Genomic DNA, 21,606 nt, shown 5'->3' with positions numbered 1-21,606 from the left:
ACTTGATTGTTTCTTCTTTGTCTATCAAGGGGAACGGTAGTGCACTTTCCAGAATAGGTTGTGCCCCACTAATTAGCAGTTGTCACCGACACAGGTTATCAATGTATCAATAGCCCTGGACGCTGAAGTATTTTGGTTGAGTTTCTGTCTGCGAGCATATGTTAACCTTAATGAACCAACACCAGCTCTGAGCTGTGAGCCACCAATACATGGTTGGCAACAGAAGGAGACGACGGGCCAAACATTGACCAAACTATTCAGTCAAATCAAATGTTTGAGCTTGTAAGCTGTATACTACATGTTTGTGTGAGATGAAGGGACCTGGTTCCTGGTGTATCTGTCACTGTGAGGTCATGTGGTTGAGCTGGCGTACCACTGTGATGCAACAAGGTGAATGACGTCTGCTGAGGAGGAGGAAGGGAAATGCTCGGTGCTCATGGCCACAAGGAAATGATGCCACATAAACACACACACTGAAGGTAAAGGCTAATCTCTTATCTGGGGAATCACAAGTATGCTTTCCAAGTTTAAAAAGAACATGGGGATCCATGTGGAGCTGGGTGCCTATATGGAGTTGCATGCTTTGCGCGTCATAGAGGAAATTGCAAGATTATGCCTTAGGCCTGGCCAGTAGCAATTACTGAAGAAGTGGCCTATAATCTGTGGTTGCTCTGTGATGTGTGTGAGTATTACTGTGATTGTGTGGAGGCCGGGATGGCATTGTTGCGCATATTTTTGTACTCTTCTGTAAAGGTTGCTTGTCACATGCGTAGGATATTCAATTCACACCTCAACTTTTAAGATAAAAACAGTCTCTAGATTTAAAATATGATGATGATAACGTATAATACGGTATATAATTGAGGCTTAAAGACCTAATAATGTTTTTGGTTTGTTTTGTTTTCAAAGATGGAAAATGATCATTGCAGAAATGACATGCATTTTGACTATCATCTATTATTTAATGGAAGGGAAATGGGGCATCAACTTTTGAACTACACAGACTAGTAATTACAAAGCCATAGAAAATAAAATCAAGCTGTTCATAAATATCCCGGGGACAGTAAAAGCCCCTTTTTAAAAGTCTCACCTTTGATCTCACAAGATCACTGGCATATATTTAATTAATCATCAGTTTTTCTTGGCTCTTTCTTTCTCTTGCTTTCGTCACCTTTCCCCTTGGCACCCCTTTCCACATCAGGATTAAAGTTTCTCTGAAAATATTAATGAATATAAAGTCATATTTACCAGCCAATCATAATCTTTGTGTCATTAAGGCTTGATAAGAGCCCTCGTCTGGAGGAGAGCACCTGCTCTACCTGCCATCAGCTCCTCATGTGCTGCGTGCAGCTGCTGTCTTGGCTGGCCCATCGCTGGTTCGGTTCCAGGCCTTGAAGCTTTTTACCATCAACACTCACTCAGAGCTACCACATTAAGGTTGGTGACAAATGACCCCCGAGGTCATGGCAAATCATAACACCACATCATAACACCTCACAGCAGCTCATGACAGCTCAGAACATCTCGTTCCAGCCAGGGCTTTGATGCATGCCAGTCTTATTAACCACAAATGGAGGCAGAGTGCTGGATACTGCTGGTGGCGCAGTTAGGGATTTCCCAGGTAGAGAAGTAAGGTCATTAGGTCAAAACACAGCCGAAATTACAGGGAAAGGATGAATTGATATACTTTTGGAAATCAGTAGTCAGGTTTCGTGTCCATTCGACAGCCTGTATTGCAAAGTGTGCTTATGCTTCACAATAAAAAATATTTGAAACAGTAGTCAGGTTTCCATTTAAATGTAGTGCAAAATCTTTTTATAGTAATTGAGGAAAGAAAATGGCAATGTGTGTTTCCATCCACCACCATTACACAGGAGTTTAGGAGTTGAGCACAAGACAAACTGCTGTTGGGCAGCCAGTTGTGTGCCATTGAACCATTGCAGAAGATGAAGGCACAGTGAGACTACAGAATTAAAAAAGCACCGAACCTCAAATGGGGTAAAACCATATAGAAACGTGATACAAATATGACATTTGTGTTCGTTTCTTGTATCAATTTAAGGAACGCTATGCTCTCCTCATCAGTCTGCATAGATTGGATGTTTTTTTGTCACTTTAGTGGAGTGGAAGCTTAAATGACAAATAAGTTGTATTCTTCATGTACATCATGATCTATTTGCTAAGTCAGTCTCCATTTTTAATCGATACATCAACTTTTATAACTCAATGAAATGTAAAAAATTTTTTTTGATATTGTGAATTTTTTTTTTTAAGTGTCATTTCAGGCAAATGTAATTGTTGTAGTTTTGGCTGCTTACATAGTCAGCAGTTACAGCGGCAGTAGGTATGATGCACAGTTCATGGAGACTTTTGTTAATCTCTGCCATACAATGATGTATTTCCCCAAAAGAGATTAAAAAGAAGGCAACACTTTAAACCTTATTTCATATTTTGATTGTAACAATTTACAAATCAGATGATGCGTTCACCAGCCAAAACACTTTGGAGCAGATTTGCCACTTGCTTGAAGAAATCTTGACAAGCAATCCAGTCGTTGTAATGGTCGTGATCACTATGTGGTCAGGCAGACACCTACATGAATAAGCTATATAACACTGATAGGTCACTGAGGTTCCTCTGATCAGTAGTTGGTTGTGCTCCAACCCAACTAGAAACTATTCCTTTGAAGTTGCGTGGTGTCCAATCCAAAATCCTTGTTCACAGTAGTTCTCAGGTGGTTTAATGTCAAGGTTATCTGTTGAACACAGTTTACTACTTTTCTCCATTTTTGTATCAGCAAAGACAAGAACAACATAGTCCAACACACATTAACATTTACATTAACATTAACATAGTCAAGTTTACTGAGCGACAGGGTCCACCCCTTTCTGGAGTACAAGGCACAGCCTGTTGCACTTATACAATGAAATTTAGTTTCAAACATGATTACATTTTTTATTTTTTCCCATTTGTATACAGTAATTAGATTTTAAATGATTAGAAACATCCCTAAAACTCACTCTTTCGATCTATAGATACTATGGACACCTTACAAAAGAAACTCAAGAACCAGTGGTTTGGGCTGACCTGTTTAGTTTTGTGCATAAATCTTGTGTCTGAATTTTATGTGCGTTGTTTGCTTTTATATATAGTGACATCTGCTCCACAGAGGCATTATATGAATTAACCACTTACTTACTGTTTACATAGTGTGAACGAAGCTGTTAGTTTCTCCTGATACTGGTTAACTTTCACACATTTTGAATGTCATCCACTTGCCCCCTCTGCGTGCCTCATGGGCCCTGTTTGATTACTTGTTGTTCTATGTTGTTTTCCCACAGAACTGCAGGTCAGCTGCAACTCTCAGCTCTTTTAAATCAAGGCTGAAGACTTTTCTGTTTGTCATTGCCTTTTATTAAATCAAATATTACTCTCACACTGCGCTGTAACTTTTACTCTTGTATTTCTTCTTTTTCATTTTCTGTGTAACTCTTTCTTTCTATCTAAATATTTTTTTTGTATTGCTTGTGTTTCGTTTACATTTTGTCTTGATGCCTTTTATGTTTTATGTAAAGCACTTTGAATTGCCTTGTTGAAATTTGCTATATAAATAAGCTTGCCTTGCCTTGCCTATGTGGAAACAGAATGGCTGCGGTGTTTGCGCTGTGAAGTGGAGAAGAGAGGAGAGGAGGGCTACAAGAGGAGAGAGGGGACGGTTTTATTTGACAAACGCTCATACATTGAAAAGACCCTCTCTGTCTGTCTCTAGCCTGTCCTGCGTTTCCCTTCCCTCGCTGCTGATTTATGGGCTTGTCTGTTGCTAGGATACAGACGCGCGCACAGTGGGTCTTCATCGCTCTGAGTGGACGAGATGCACTGCCAGAACCTGGTCTGGACTCACAGCCAAACACTAATGCGAGCACAGAATGACCTGCTGTAACCGTAACCTAACCTGCCAGTCTAAGAAAACACAAGCATTAGCCAGCGTGCATGCTGCATGTCAAAGTCAGAACAGATTGGATCAATAACCTGATCAAATAACAGCCAGCAACCCACGGACTATTGTCGGGAGACCCGAGTTTACATCTGCCTGATATGGGTACAGACTCCAGCAGTAGACTACTACTACTGCTCTCTTGCTACGCTACCTATCCGCTAACACGCAGGCTAATTACCGCATAATGACTTAATAAGAGCTGTGGGTTTGACTCAGCAGGAAACAACTGTTCTGTTTTACATCCAGTAGCATGCTCCTGCAGCATGACTCACCCCGCTTGGCCCATTCCTTGGCTCCATGCGTGCTGGGAGACAGTGCACAGGCCTGCTTGTCTGACTGACTGCCTGACAGACTGATTGACACAGAGAGGGATGAAGGGGGCATGTGGTTTAAGAGAAAAGGTGGAATTAAGGGTGAGATAAAGTACACTTATTGTTATTGAGATCTGAGGGAGAGTTTTTTAGATAGAGAACAGGGAGCTTTAAAGTTACTTTCAAGTGCGTTTTCATCGCTTTTTCAAACAATTTCAATTGCTCAAGACTTCTTACACCAACATTGCTATTCTCATCAGGGTTTAACCAATAAACATGCACTGACAGTTTTTTTCTGTGAAGACTATAATAAGAGCATACTCTACCTCACATTTTTAAATTATTTGATAACACCATTCAGTATTGACTGAAGTGTGACACAGAGCGAAGCAGTCTGAAATGTTTTTGTGTGTCTCTCTTCACTTTTCCCTAAATTTTTGATTGCATAATAGTACAAGTCAAACAACAAAGCATGGTTACCTTGATATGACTATTCAGTGACTACAATCATAAACCACAGTATTTACTGTACAATTAGCAAAGTTTAATCAATGAAATGTGACTGAATTCAGAACTAAAGCTAATTCTTAAATGTCTCTGGAATTAATACTGTTCACCACAAAAAAGGAAAATCCGGCCACATATGAAGTAAACATTCGATCAGTCCACCTGCTGGCGGAAAAAGGAGCAGGTCAGGCAATGTTTAACCTCTTAGATTCTATAATCCTTCCTTAATGCTGGCTCACTCTTCCACTTAAATGGTCTGCATGTCTGAAGCTAAGCTGACAAGACGGAGGTATTGACATGAATCCGGCAATAAAGGACTGCTGGCTCCAGTTTGTAATTCCTTCTGAGGCCAGTTGGCTTATGCAAATAGTAGACCACCCGTTACTACTGAGGAAGGAGCCCACTATAATGAGCCTGCAGTCACTTTGAATGAGAAGTTCAGTACAATGAAAGTGCGAATCAAAATCATTTTCATCGCCAAATAAAATGAATGAACTAGCTCACCAGTATATTCTTAAACATGTGGCAACATGCTTTATGTTTGATATTCGGTTAATGTTGCCAGTTTTGTATGATTTATGCAGACGGCAGCACACTCAGTCACTGAACCTGCACTGTTTTATTTCTCTCCTTGACTGAAGCGGTACAGATGTCATGACAGATGTTTGTGTGGCTTAAAGAGCCAACATACATGACATACAGTGTTTCCCCTAGAATTTTTTTCAGCAGCGGTGCTGTTGTGCCAGTGTCCACGAGGATGTGACGCCAGCCCGTATTCATGTGCGTCAGAATAGCTTCAAATTAAATGACCAGGCTCTCCTCGCTCCTCTCTTCGCTCATGACCTACCGCTGCACCCTCTCTCTCCTGTCCTCCTTGCCGCTCTGTTGCTTCTCTTTCCTCCCTCACCTGCACTACTGGTCTCTCCTTTTGTAACACACTTTAGCACTTAAATAGGCAACATGTAACTAGCATTTTTATTTACTCCGTTCTTTATAGGCATTTGTACATTAAAATCCAAAAGAAACTTCTCATTAGCTTAAAAGGTGTGCAGTTTGCATCCCTAATTAGCTTTACTAACCTCAGTCACGGTCCACCTTTCTCTTTCTAACCAACCAGTTTAATAGACTCATCTGAACATAGAAATATAATAAAACTATCAAGATGGATGTGTACAGGACAAATTTGAGTTTAGTCTAAGTTTGTACCTGACGTTCACTTATTGGGCAAGTAAGTGGGGTAGTAATATCATTGCATATCTAAGTCAAGTGGCTTGCCTTACCCTGTGGAGCGCACTAGCTGTGCTGTAATTACTAACAGAGGATCTCAACACTGGACACAAAGGTAGTAATGACAAGCAGCTCATTAACGTGACTTTCCTATGAATGTAGCTAACGATACATAGTAGCCAAGAAAACATACTGTTAATGTGAGATTAGATGAACATGCTGAGAAATCAGAATGGCATATAGATATACTGTACAATATGTTCAATTTTAGATTGTAAAGTGACAGCTTCAATATGAATGAATTGAGAAACGATGTGAATTGATTTTAGATGAAGAAATAGGTACAAATGTACAACAGGCAAAAAAAAGAAGAGGAAATGATGGACTAGTATTATGCCACGATTTCATTATGGAAAACAAAACTCACATACTCACCACACACATCTACCATTCAAAGAAACATTCTGGTAACACAGCACTTTCACTGACAGAGTATAATTCACCCAGTTGTAAGACGACCTACATCACTCGGTTGGAAGCTATAAGAGGAAGCTATATAGTAACAGTATAGATCCATCAACAGGTGGTGTCAGTGACTGATTGGAGCTGCAGTGTGTGTCCCAGGCAGGAGTGTTGTTGGAATGGATGCCAGTCAGGCGCATCCACTCTCCCTGGATCGGGAGGAGGCACACCTGCAGTCGCGCCATATTTCTCTCTCATCACGTCCACTGAGAGTCATTCACAAAGACAAACACACTCTTCTTACACACTCAGATTCTGCGTGTGCGAGTATGTTTATCTCTTTTGGTGTTCTGCTCTCGTGAGTTTGCTTCATTGAAAAGAAACGCCTCAATCTGAGAAAAAAAAAAAAGTAGTTTTTTTTTTATCCATTTGTGATCTGAAGAAAGTAAGCCACTGAAACTCTTTGCTACAGTCACTCTTTTGTTGAAGATTTTGTTGAAGACCAGTTATACTTCAGCCTTTTATGAGCAGAATTGCACTGCAATGTCGTCAGGCAGCTTTCTGTTCTGTTGGATGTTACCAAATACTGTATAGAAAAAGAGGTTTTCTGTAAATGAAGGGATAGTGATATTGTGTCAGTGCAACTCAAGAATGGACTAACGCTCTGCTGAAAAATACTAAACTTGAAAGAGTCATTACTTCTGTTTTCACCAGTGTCTGTTTATTTGTCATCAGGATTTGCACTGAACTCGATGGGGGTGCGTATCTGGATCATTTACTATGAATTTGAATTTTTTTTGTATGAAGTTTGACATTGGTCTTGTCAGAGGTCTGCACCGCTGAGTGCCCTTCCAGTTTCCTTTAGGCTCGCTTGGTAAGTATAATGTGAAATAGTAATCCCACTTTGACTGAGAGAAATGAAAGGTCATCATTTTCAAGCACTTGGGGAAACGTGTCATTATTGCTTTGACTTCCCTTCTATGACCGCTGATTTGCTTTTATAAGTCTTACAGTTGTTATTATTATATCTTTCTTATTTGGTCATTTCTCAAGTGTATTGGAAACGTTCTTCGGAAACACTGTGTAGTGAAAAACAAAATGCTTGAATTATGGTAAAATCAATCCTCCACTTTGGCTGGAGAATCCTCATTCTTCTTTTCCGGTATCTGATAGAGATTGTTTATAAATCAATAATTGAGAATATGGTCAGTTTAAGGTCTCAGACATTAAAGCACCGGACCATACATTCCTTTTCAACCTGTGTCTACCTGCTGTGATTAATAACTTGGCACAGTGACTGGAACATTAGGTCACTGTAACAAATAGGCAGATCTAAAAGGTTTTGGACAGTTAAGTGTACACTTGGTGGCATGGTTAATGAGATATGTAGTATTGCTTTGGAAATGGTTTAGTGTGTGTGTGAGAGAGAGAGAGAGAGAGAGAGAGAGAGAGAGAGAGAGAGAGAGAGAGAGAGAGAGAGAGAGAGAGAAGAGAGAGAGAGAGAGAGAGAAAGAGAGAGAGAGAGAGAGAGTAGAGAGAGAGAGAGAGAGAGAGAGAGAGAGAGAGAGAGAGAGAGAGAGAGAGTGTTTTGGCTCCATAATAAGTGGTAATCAATTAGGAGACACTAGGCTGCAAAGCGAACTGATGCCAACAGAGTATTTCAGTCCAGCTGGTTCAATCAACACAGCTAAATGTGTTGAACTCTGAGTTTGAGCTGTGCCAGACAGATGCGAAAGGTGTCCTTGTAATTCTGCTTTTTAATGTTTCAACTGGCAGACCCGATGAGGATGTTTTTATAGTGGGTTCATTCAAAGATCATTGGGTTGCACTTCTCTCCAAAAAGGGGGTCAAAGACTTGCACGCCATTTTATTTGTGTTTGCCTTTGCCTTGGCTTCTTGTGAGGTGCATTTTATGATGTTGGGTGAATTCATGTCTTTGTCATGCCTGCGGTCGAGCCTGTGAGCTCAACATGCGCTCTGTATTTTGTTTTGAACATATGATTAGCAAATAAGCAAATGTAATGCTCTTGGCGAAGAAAAAAGCAATATTTTGCTTTCTGAGAAGGCAGATTTATTTCAGGAAAAAAAAAATATGGTAAAGTTGAATTTCAGGAAATAAAAAGACAAAAGACAACCTAACCACCTGCACTTAATTTTACTGGAATATGATCAAAACATGGTTAGCTAATCAGGGACAGATGATCTTAATGTGCAATCTGTATTTGGTTAAAAACTAGAACTTAAAATGGACTTATGCACTTCTTAAGAACCCAGTGAAGCCTTTCAACTATAACAACTAAACATGTTGTGAATTACTGCACGAATGCCAAGTCGAACCACAAGCCAGTCCAATATTGACCTTTGAACTTGACTATACCCACCAGCTTGATGTTGGCATTCCCTTTTCTTCTGTGCTGGTGCTGTGGTGTGTATCCATGTGTGTACATGTGTGTGTGCACATACTCTGGTGGGTGTTCATTCATCTTCCTGTGTTTTCTGTGAGGATATTGAAGGCTGTCATGCAGACATGCATGGGAAAGGTTTGCATTTGTTCATGGCAACAGGGCGTCAGGCTGTTTTTTGTTTGGGTTTGCTAAGTTGCAGGACAGAGTTCATGGACCTGCAGCCAGCCTTTAATTGGTAAACACAATTATGTTTTCAAAAACACATTTTATGGCTGTCACCAAGGCTGTGAGTAAAGAGATGGAAAGATATGTATTTATTCGCACATTAGCTGTCACGGCATATTTTGCACTGGCTATAAATGTGCCAGCGGTTGTAAAGGAACTCATAAATGATATTAACTGTGTATAAACAATTTTGATTAGTTACTCATGCTTTAAATGAGCTATTTGGATTTTTACAGTTTGATTGTTGCTTTAAATCAAGATGGTTTCAAAACCTCCAACTTAGCTCCAACTTAGCACACGTTGATATATGTGTGGAAATGTTGTCTATGCTTAAGAACACACACGATTTTGCTGCACTCCTGCCAGGTGTTTGAAGCTCTTGTAATGTTTAACTAACAACTGTGACTCTTTTAGATGGGAGGGTAGTCACGGGAGGGCGCAAATTCATGAGCTGGGAATAACGCACACACACTGACATAGTCGCATACAAGCTGGATGATACGTGCACTCATATAACATGCACACACACTCCTTACTCTAACAGCCCTGAGGGATTAGTAATGGTTTCTTGGCAATGAGCCTGGTTTCTAGCACCACTCATCATTGGGATCCCATATCGAGGGGATTTTCACTTCACCTCACAGTGTTTTTCTTGCTGTACACTCATATGTTTTGATCTTGACAGCACATGTTAAAAGAAGAGTGATTATTGTAATCATGGTAAAACATAAGAAGAGTTCAAGAGGGGACCACATGTTTGTCTAGTTGCGGTTACATAAATTGTGTGTGTTCTGTATTTCTGATGCGTGCGTCCATGCTGCTTTCACAACAAATCCACTAATGGTTTTATAGCTGCTAGTCACCATGGTAGCGCTGGAGGCCAAAAGAAGTGCACCCTAGGAGGACAATATGAGTGCGTTGAGTGTCTTCAGGATTAGGACCACAGGGCTATTTTTCATTTCACCTTTGGGCCACCGAACAAGAGAGTAATGGGGAGCATTGCCAACCCCAGCATCTAATCTCCCTTCAGCACTTGAGGCCAAGCAGCAGAGTAGGGGGGGGGGGGGTTAGGGTTGTGCGTGTGGGTCTGGGCGCGAGTGTCTGTGTGGGTGTGTGTATGTGTGTATTTGTTTGAGAGTAGGTAAGGACCAGATGATGCATGCTAACAAGTGCAGCCACGGAATATTAATCACAGAGTCCTTAGTCTCACCAGCGCTTTGGCTGAGGAGAGTATCAGCATTCATGACATGTCCACACTTGAACAGCAACACACAACTTGCTACTTTAACTCATTTCATTAGCTGCTTGTATGTTTTTGAGCTGACACACACTATCCCAAAAAGCTTTGCTTGTGGGTGTCTTGTCTTAAAGGGAGAAGTCCGGTATTTGTCAACCTGGATCTTATTTTCATATTTTAGTCCATTACCACTATGAAATATGAAGAATGTGTTTTAAATGGAGCTTAACTGCAGTTAAAGACAGCTTCCATCACAGGCATTACTCTCCTCATCTGTCATAAAGTCTAACAACAGAAAAGGCAGAGTGGCACCTTCTGTACATATTCTTCCTTTATCGTATTAGGATTACATCAATTTTGTCATCAAGATTAGGTTGTTACATAAAAACACTATGTTGCACTAGCATCAAGGCTGTTGTGGCGCTGCTGAAAGCCGATATGGATGTCATCACTCACATCTCCAGGTATACAGTACTGAGCAAACTCACCCCGAGGGAGAGAGACTTACGAGACTCGGCTACCTCCTTCTAGTGTGTTGCACCTCCAGCCAGGCGGACTGAGTGGTTACCTGGGAGAGAGACGAGCGTAGCACACAAGCACATACAAACACACACACACACACACACACACACACACACACACACACACACACACACACACACACACACACACACACACACACACACACACACACACACACACACACACGCACGCTTACACAAACATGACCGCGCGCATTGCGTTTAATGGTTTCTGTGGAAAGCTGCCAAACTCTCTGAAGGTCTCTCTCTTCTTCTCCTCCTTATTCCCTCCATCCCTCCCACTTTCTAGTCTCTTTCCCTTTACCCTCTGACCATCTCTCTCCATCCCCCTCTCTCTCTCTCTCTCTCTCTCTCTCTCTCTCTCCTTCTAACAGCATATGCTCTTAAACCCCCACCCCTCTACCTTTCCTTATGAAAGAAACAACCCAACATGGGGAAAATAAAGACATGAGATGTCTGTGAAGTAACAATTTATCATGAAACACGACGTGCCACATACAGAACAGGCCTGGAGACACAGTACCATCTTATATCATCTTCCCCGTTGCCTAAAAGCACTTAAAGAAGACCTCCATTTTATTCCTTCGAATTTTTCACTTCTGATTTAAACATGGAGGTCGTGACTAAGGTTATTGCAACAGGCCTCCACAGAGAGCAAGGGGGTGGCCGGTCAGGAATGTGGGGGAGCGTCTTAAATTGATAAAAGTTTGTCTTCGGCCATTCTGCCCACGCGTCAGATGGATTTGTGCTCTGCTGTGCTACATTCTCTTTTCTGCAAAGTGATGTTTTAAGATGCAGGAGATAACATACAGAGATGTGCTGGGTGGGTGAGACTGATGTCATCATGGTAACTTTAAAGGGCTATTTCAACACACTGTTAAAGGCCTCCAATGGAGTGCATAAAGCATTAGTATATGTGGTATAATATATGTATTTTATGAGGATTAGTATCAGTGCATACAGCTTCACTCCTTTAATACTTTGGTCAAAGCTTTAACACAACATGTAAGCAGCAGATGCTGACCAGAAGCAGTTGCACAAGATTTTTGCCTTCATTCATTTTCTGTGTGAATCATGGAAACACAAAACAGGCCCATGATGCACGGAGAAAAGCTGGCATATCGTGTGAATCAGCACAATAGTTGTGGCAAGAGATCTTGACCTTTAGTGGTGGATGGCCATGCAACAGACCAAAATTCACATACAGTCACAGACCTACAATCACTGTTCTCCTTTTTATTAACCATAAGCACAATCTTTCCATAACTTTAGGTATTGAAGTTACCTAACCGTGACCATACCATAATCATAAATTACTTGTCATAATCAAGAATCTTAACCATATTGTATCTACAAGCAGATATTGTAGAAAGCAAGAATAAAACTGTTGTTGAAATTCAGAAATAAAATGACAGTCATAAAAACGGATTCAGACAGCCAGGGTTTCATGCGTCATAAAGCCTAATGAACCAATCCTGTCAATTTGCGGGTGGCAAGCAAAAAAACCTGAAACTGACGATTTTGGTCACAACACACTCCTCATCTGAGTCTGGGCCTGACTGAGGCTCAAATGTGTCTGAGTCGCTCCGATGTTTCCTCTAACGCTAACCATCTTGATACGCAATGCTTTTTCACTGTCAGCCTTCCACAAGCAGAATGGTGGGCAGGGCCCAAGTCCTGGAAGTTAGTGTAGATGTGCTTCCAGCCCCAGTTTTAGATTTTTTTTAATTTTTTTTTTTGTTTTGTTTTAGCTTTTTATGTGGGAAAACCATGTTAAACAAAATATTAATCATAGCAGTATTTTTAAATAGTTTAAAATATGTTTGGAGAGGCAGTGAAAAGGCAACCAGATGAACTGACAAGGCCTAATATCTGCCATCATGATATTATCATGTGTATATTATGGTATAAATATTTCATTTTTTAAATATCATGGTTGTGAATGTATTGTTGGTGATTGATTTGTATGAAATTACATTAAATTCTTCTTTAAAAATGTGTTTGTACATCTCCTGGCCTGGATTCATACTGTACATGGAAGCTGCTTAGGACTTTGCAGATGTGGACTATTACTGTAAGTTACTTCACTGAAGAAGCTCAGGCCTAGGGCCTTACTGGAGTAGATTTTTATGATTCTTTCTTTTTTTTTGTTTTTTGTTTTTTTTTTTGTTGGTGGGTTTCAACCACAAATGTCCAAAACTCCCAGACTAACTCTGACCATGCGTGAACATGGTTAGCAGATCACACCGAATGTTCTTCCATCTCCTCCACACCCATTCACTTTTCACTGTTTGCTGGAGCCAGGAGGCATTTTCAGTTTCAACAGTCAGTCATTTGAAGCTTTGGACATGATATAACTCACTGACAAAGCTAATGCTAACAAAAGTTCAGTGCTGTAACTCTCCATTAGTGACTGAGAGCAGCAGTGTTTCAGATGACAGATGTTAGCTTGTTTGTCGCTGTAAGATTTTTCCATCCTTGGTGTGCACTTGCAAACACCCCATGCCTAACAATCGAAAGCTTGTGTTTCTTGATTTGCATTGCAGTGAAGAATGTGAAATCCTTGACATGCAGCAGTTTTTTTTTTTTATGGAGATCAATGAAGTGAATGGCTGTGGATGACGCAGGATAAACTGAATCAGATGTATGTGGTTTTGATCAGGAAGCTAAAGTAGAGCGACATCGAATACTTCCTCACTCCATTGTAATACATGGATCTCGCCTTTCATAGTACATTATGCCCAGACACAAACGGAAAAACAGGCCATATAATAGATTCTTTGATAGCATTATTAAGAAAAAATTGCATTGTTGTTTCAGTGCTGCAACACATCTGTCTCCTTCCCTTCTCAGCCAGATGTTTCTTGTTTTAGGCTTCATGGAGTTTTGACCATAAAAATGACTTTTTGATCTTGAATCTTTGGTCTGACATCATTCAGTTCCTGACAATGAATTTCACATTACGCCATACCAATTGTCCTGACTGAGGCTTGTAAATACCTTTCACTTGAATAAGAATCCTAATTTGTCATTCAGCAGCAGTGTTAATTTTGACATCCGTATTTGGATTTTGTCTCCACCTATTTTTTTTTTTTTCTTGCTGCAGTCTGGTCCTGATTTTATTCATTTCGTTTTGTTTTAGTCAGGTTGATGTTTGGTTGACTAATAGTTGGTAATCGTGTTTAATCACCAGTTATTCATGCATTCTAGATAGATGTTATATACAAAACACTCTCCCAGTGCACATAACCACACAGTTTGGGCTACATCTCCTGTAATTGCATGGGTACAGTTGCACTTTATTATAATAGAGAAAACAAGAACAAAAGGATTAATCCCCAGTCAGAATGAATCAGATGCTTAGTTGTACACTTCATTACACCACACAGCTGAAATGGACGATATTGATAAAACAGATACATTGTAATGCAGCAGCATGTTACAGCAAACCAATATCACAAAAAAGTCATGCAACACAATCCAAGTCAAAGGCAGCTCCTGCTACGCATAGTATCGTCCATATGCAGATAAATTACTGGGGGAAATTGTAGCTGTGGGAAATGTGATTTAATCACTGGATGTATTTTTCATTTTGCTTAATTGCAGTCAACCTTTACTGAAAAGATTTTGGTCATGGGAATTGTTTCTTGTTGTTATTTTTTGTGTTGCCATTTGCTTTAAAAACAGACTTTTATACTGTATACTTTAGTCACAATTTTCATTGACAAAATATTTGTATTAATGGTTATCATGGAGAAACCCAAACAACAAATATCTGAATAACTTAATTATCTTAATATATCTTCTATCATCAACCGCAGTGGCCTTGGGTGTACCTGCTTAACTAATTCTGTCCCATTGAGGGAGCGTCTACAACTCGTCATGGGTCGTGGGTTTCCCCATCCTCACCAACCTGTCTGGAGTGGACACTTCTCCACCTCCGCCCCCCCCCCTGCTTCGCAGAGCCCCAGGGCTCCCAACAACGCATAGGATTAATCCATATAATAAAGCGGGTGGCTGAATGGGTTTTGTAGGGAGCAGAAAGGAGGTAATGCTCTGTGTTTTCTAAATGGGGGAGCAGAGGGCCTTTCAGAGGGAAAACATGCTGATTACTGTATTGTAAAATGGCTTTTGATTCCCCCTGCCTGCTTTAATCCCCGGGACACAACAGTGGCCCTGTCTCCCACCAATGGCAATTGAGCCTCTAAGGAGACTTGTATTACCAGTGAGCGGGGTTTAATTGTGAACTCGATCAGTTATTAAAGAAGCCAGGGCCCACTGAATTGGAGACTGGTGGGCCAGTCCTCCACTGCTTTTGACCGTTCTGCCTCTTTCTTCCTAGACTGTGATTCGCAGTTTGTTGTTTGCAATGCATAGGCCCGGGATGAATACAGGCTCCCCACTATAGAGTTCTTTCTTTTCCCTCCTCCCTCTACGTTTTTCCTCCTCTTCTCCTACTGGCTTCCAGGGAACGCAATTAAAGTGGGGAATTTTATGGGAGGCTGGAGCAGTGGAGGGGAGTGGAGTGAAGGGGGAGCAGGCCAGCGAGGCTATTATCCGTCCCATAGGGTTGAATGGCCGGCCCCCCTCAGCGAACACAAAAGGAGTGGTCAGAGCTGAACTGAAGAGCGGCCCCATCTGAAGAATGGTGGCCATCAGCAGTGGCTGGTCCCTGCTGGCTTTGTGTCTGAGGATGTTCACCTTGCAAAAACTTTTGCTCTTAATAATGACATATTTCTTAGTTCTCAAAAACTTTAAAAAAAAAAGAAGATTAGTGCAAAGTTCAGTTACTTTTTATGAATGGGTTCAACAGATTTGATCACTATTGTGGAAGAGTTGGCAAATGTTTGCAGATAATCAATTCATTGTTCAGGTCAGTTATCAAGCTCTTATTTGTTTTATATGATTGTAAAATTTAGACAGTTAGTGGAACAAAACAGACATATAGTTGATGTAATTTTTCCTTATTTTCCCAAACCCTAACCTGTAGTTCAGAACCCTCCCAATGTGAATCATAGAGGTCAAAAACTAATAAAAGGGATAGGAAAAGGCTAAAAACATGTCTGTTTCTAACTTTTTATGTAATTTTTGCTTTTGTCTTGGAAAATAAGAGGTAACTCCACATGTTCACAGCCATAAAAATCCTTCTCACTACACAATATATGAAGAAAAAAAAATTATATTGAGTAAGACCTTCAATAAGTTGCGATCAAAATAGTTAGACTGCAAAATAAAACAAAAAACACTGGTTACGATTAAATACCTCAAATGAACTGTTTACTGTACCTGTTGTGGCTGTGTTCATTATGACTTTTATAAAACGTCACATCCTGTGGAGGTGATCAGAGTGGATAGTTGGGTCAACATAGCCTGTGACTTTGAAATGGGAGACTGCTATTAGCTTCCAGTCTGTGTTGCTTTCTTTAAACCATAACCATCATCTTCCCCTAAACATAAAGTAGCTTTAATGCCCTAAAACTAACCAAAGTTTAAGTGTTGGCAGATCAGAAAACAGTCATATAAATCAATTTTGTTATGGTCATATGCATTTTGGAAGTCACTGACAAGAGAAGTCATTCTGATGTCTGGAAGGCAAAGACTAATGATCTATTGTCATTTAATTTGGAGGACCTATTGAAAATAGCACAAAGAGAATATGAGATAACATGCTCACTACTGAGTTTTACATGAGTGGGTGCAACACTACTTGGGAACATCCTGAATCTACTTTCTTAGATCCTGTTATTATTCCTATATTAGTCAGTAAACAAGCCAGAGTTTGGTGAATTTGTCTAAACAATGACAAAAAGCCAGCAAAATATCAAAAAGTGATGTTGCAACTTTTGGCCACCACTACATAGTTATGTCCACGGCCACTTTTTTCCAACACTCCCTGTTTAAAACCTAAAAAGTCAGAGAGGTACACTTAATAAAACATTAAGACTTCTTACAAAACATCAGCATATTCAAACCAGATATGACAAACAGAGCAGTAAAAGTGACACCAACTTCTGCTCACTATACCACAAGTTTCTTTGAGGACAACCAAGGCAACCTTTGGCTCAAGTTGATGTTTTGTACACCTTCTACAACATGTCATACAGACCTAAAAGAGAACACCCATCCAGCACTCATTTTTACCTCAGCATTCCTTGCCATCCATCCGCCTAGTTCTCCATCACCAGACAATAGAGGATTGAGGACACCCTGGGCAGGCCAGCCTCTGTGGGGCCTGTGAGCTGTGTGCCAGTATGGGTAAATAGAAGCTCTTTAATATCCGCCAGGGGTATGAAGGGTGGGAGTGGGGTCAGAGTACGGAGCTCACTGAACTGGCAGCCATGCAGCCCATTGTTGCTGTTTGTTAACAGGTGTGTGTGTTTAAATGGGAGTCTTTCAGTGGAGCTGCTACACGAGCCCATGGGGCCCGAGCACCTCTCACCCCCTCACAGTGTTCTCATCAATGACAGCTTTTCAGCAGCCTGGGGAGGAGGAGGAAGAGGAAAGGAGAGTGATGAGGCTGGCTGAGAGATTAGAAGTGAGGGGACGGACTGCACTACAGTACACAGTGTGTGACCAGGTACATTACAGTCACAGAGAGTGTATTTCTAGTTGTGTGGGAAGGATGGACCTACAGATAAATACAGTTCCATGCAGACAATTTCAAATCTATTTAACATTATATACACTCAATCTATTAATGAACAGCTCAACTTTTGGGAGATATGTTTAATTTGCGAGAGATGAGAAGAATGATATGGTATCAGTACGGAGCAGGAGGCAGGCCACAGTTAACCTTGCTTACCATAAAGACTGGTGGCAGGGAGAAACAGAGTGTAAAAAATATGCCTACCAACGCTTCTAAACACATTAATTGATTGTACCTCATACAGAAATAGAAAAATAAAAACAGCATTTTGTGGCTTCAGGGGTTGTTGCATGCTGAGGCTGTTTTTGGCCACAAACAGCCGGTTGCAGCAACTTCCTGAAATCATAGCGAGGTGGTTTGATACCATCAAGGTTTACAGAAACAAAACCAAAACCTGTGTGCGCCACCCGTCGCTAGCAACCCACCCTGTACAGTAACTGGAGACGATGATCAGTGTTACTGGGCAGACGGATAAACTGTTCATCAGAAAATAGCTCCAACATTTTTGTTATAAGTTTATTTACGTGCATGTGCAATTTAAATGGGCTATTAGTAAGTTTTCTCTGCTGCCGAACACAGTTAATCCGGCCGTCATTGCATTTACAAGACAAAAGGTTATAATACGCTGGGCTAGCTGGTTAGCGTGCTATCTTCAGTAGTAGAAAAGACGTGATAGAGACAAGAGTTGGCATTGCTTTCCACCACTGGAGACAGCTCTTGGCGACTTAAGGAACAAAGTCGCAGTGTTTCTTCTAGCTGTTAATGCTAATGGTTATACTATGTAGCAATAGTAAAACTTACAAATAGCTCCTTTAAACAAGACACAACTTGTAAAGACAGATTTGAAGGCAGTTGTTTTGTTTATTTATGTGGCTTTAGAGAGCATAGCCAGCTGTTTCCCTCCCTCCAGTCTGTGTGCTAAGCTAGCCAAAACATGCACTGACCACAACTCTGTACCTGACACACAGAGATGGAACTGTAAGAACTGAATGTCCCCATTGTGTTCTCTATTACATTGGTAGGTAGGTGTTGTCTCCCTATTCGTTTTTTATCTCTTTTTTGGTAAGCCAACTTTTCCACTTCAGCCATGCATAATTTCTTTTTCTTTTTCAAATTTCTAGAATTTCTTTAATGCACTAATTTAAAATGTACATAAAAAATGGTGGAAATTTGCGTATTGATACCGATGTCTCCTTTCTCTCGTAAGGAAAAGTAATAAGCATACTTCCCAAAAAGTTACTATTCCTCTAAACTACAAGCTGTTTCATCTTAGGGTCTTTACATGGCTCCTCTGTTGACACTTTAAAAAACTGTTTCACAGTCGGCTGGCCATCACATTTTCCTTCGCATGTCACCCCTGCCTGTGACACACCGAGGCCCATGAAAAAAAGGTCAAGTCTTACGCATTTTCACCACGCGTGTATCAGGAAAAATCGTTACCCTGTGGCTGTGGAGGTTTAAAAACAGAGGGCAGTGAGTCTCCCCCGCTATATTGGGCTGTGTGTTGAGGATTACTGTACTGAGAGAGGGAGAGAGAGAGAGAGAGAGAGAGAGACACACACACACAGAAAAGGAAAGGGAGAGGGAAAGCTGTGTGAACGATAACCTCGCCACACTGCTCCATGGAACCCTGCCCTGTTAATAGTTTCCACCATGGGCGAGTGAGGAGGAGACTGAGTGAAAAAGGAGGGAGAAGGAGGAGAAGAGGAGGGAGAGGGGGAGCAGTGGAAGATGCTTCCTGTGTGGCTGAATGGGTGCTGGCCGCACAGCGGAGAAGGAAGCAGCCTTGGGCACTGTGGAAGAAGTGATGAAAGATGCACTTCCCTCCTCATGCAAATAAAAACTGGTTTATTGTCTCATCAACATGCTGAAGCTATATGGCTTCATCGGATCCTATGATTATGATCGTTTCTTAAAGAAAGCTATATTCATGTTGATGACATAGTTTGATTTACACAGGAAAGAGATTTAATTTTAAGTAACATACATCTTTCAACCCTAGAATTTGGGCCAACGATTTGATCTAATGTTTGTTTTTTCTTCATCTTAGATTGAATCAAACCTGGTCTTCTTTGGCCTAGTGTTGCCTGGCCTGGTCTGAGTAGAACTGATTTGTTTCCAGGCTCTGCATCTCACCACATGTCAATAACGGATCAGGCTGTCAACATGGCCCAGCAGAGGTCCAGTCCCGTCTTAAAATTCACTTCACATGAGCAAATAAACCGACAAATATACTGTGTTACTGTGTGATAGTCAGATGTCTCTACAGATTAGAAATAGATGACAGATTAGCCTCAATATTGTGCTTTTGTTGCTAGTGTTGTGTGTGCTGTGAGTCCTTAACTGTGTTTGCATGATATTTGTTCTTTGTGTGTCTTCTTTCATTTAATTTCATGAATCTTGTTACTTTGCTTTCTTGGTTTCTCTCAGAGTTTGTGTGACAGCCCTGAACTGGCTTTGACTGTACATTACCTGCAGTTAACTGGACAAAGGCATTAGATTAGATCAGAATTTATTACAGTAGAGCACAGTTGATTTTCAGCTCATCACATTTCCTCTGATACGGTGCAAATGAAACAAAGAAATGTTCTTTAAACCTAAAACCGAAGCAAAGTAATGTGGTCCTTGTAATCCAAAATGAAGTGATCCACCCTCTTTCCTCAACTCTCCCACCGCACTCTAGTGAATCATGGAGCCAAGCGCTCCTGTCCTCAGGTGGTGAGATATGATTTTGGAGCCCACGAGACAAAAACAAACTTCTGAGGCCTGCACCGCCCATGCCACCACAGGCCTTGGCACTGTCAGGCCTCAGTGGTAGAACAGTAGTATGTAGTAAAAGGCAGCTGTGCATTAAAGATTATACATGTCAGGATTGTCCTGCTGATACGGCGGGTTGAGAAACCCGTCCGCTCTCTCCCTCGGGGAGATCCTGACCCCAAGGAAAAATGAAGCATAGCGGTGTTTTCCTCTATAGGGGAGAGCAGCCGTGACATGTTAAGCGCTTCAACCAAAATAGAGAGGAGTATATTTAGGATGAGTCAACAGCTCCACAAAACAGTCCCCCATGCTTGAGTTAGCAAGCCACAAGGGTCTTTAACGTCTTTATTGTAACCTATACAGAAGAGATCTAATTCCGGAAAATCCCAGAAGCAACAAAGACTGGGACTCAATGAGAATTACACAGGACAGGACAGGACATACAGCTGGGCTTTATAGAGATACAATGCTGTAGACATTTATATTAGGATTATTTACCATGTATGATGTTCAACATATAGTTTTAATAGTGTGCTCCAATAAACTATTTTGCTAGGAGTGAGTCTCACTTGCTGAGAGACTGCACTGAATTTCTTCAGCTGATGTATTATCGTATGGTTATGCGTGATTAACATCTATTACATTCTTTGTCTTTAAAGCACCACTAATTAATATTTTTTACATCAATCATTGATTTAAAGAGACTGTGTAATGTGAAAATGGATGCACTGCTTTACAATTCTCGTTCAGTTTTACCGTAGTGTCCCGATACAGAAGTTGTTTTACAACAATACAGTTGTTTTAGGTGGAAAAGCTCGGGTAATGTACTCTATACCTCCCCAGCACCAAACAGCAGAGAGACAAAGATAGCTGCTAGCTGGTGAATGTAGTAAAGCATTTTGCAACGAAACATCCAGATTTCAAATTCAGGAATTGGTGGAGACCAAAACAGTGATAAAAGGTTTACATTGATCAGATGGTCAGATACATAACTTAAAGTGAATGTTAATGTAGCACTGTCTCTGCTGGATGTATGAATAAGCAACTGCTAACACTTGGACATAAGGTTTATAGTGTGCAAAATCAAATCAAGAAATGCATTAAAGTCGACTTTCTTTACTGAGGCAAGGAAGCGCATTCTAGTTTTTTGGTATTGAAGTTTATAAGTATCTCAGTTGACACTTTAGCAAGCTCAATGTTAGAATTACTATTAATGTATTGCACCATAAAGGCTTGGCTATTACAAATATGGAAGACTCTTATCAAATGCAAGTGTCAGTTTAAAATAAC

This window comes from Seriola dumerili, unplaced genomic scaffold, assembly GCF_002260705.1.
Source record: "Seriola dumerili isolate Sdu_G_001 unplaced genomic scaffold, Sdu_1.0 BDQW01000242.1, whole genome shotgun sequence".
NCBI lineage: Eukaryota > Metazoa > Chordata > Actinopteri > Carangiformes > Carangidae > Seriola > Seriola dumerili.
The sequence above is the reverse complement of the archived record's forward strand: the minus strand, read 5'-3'. Positions refer to the sequence as shown.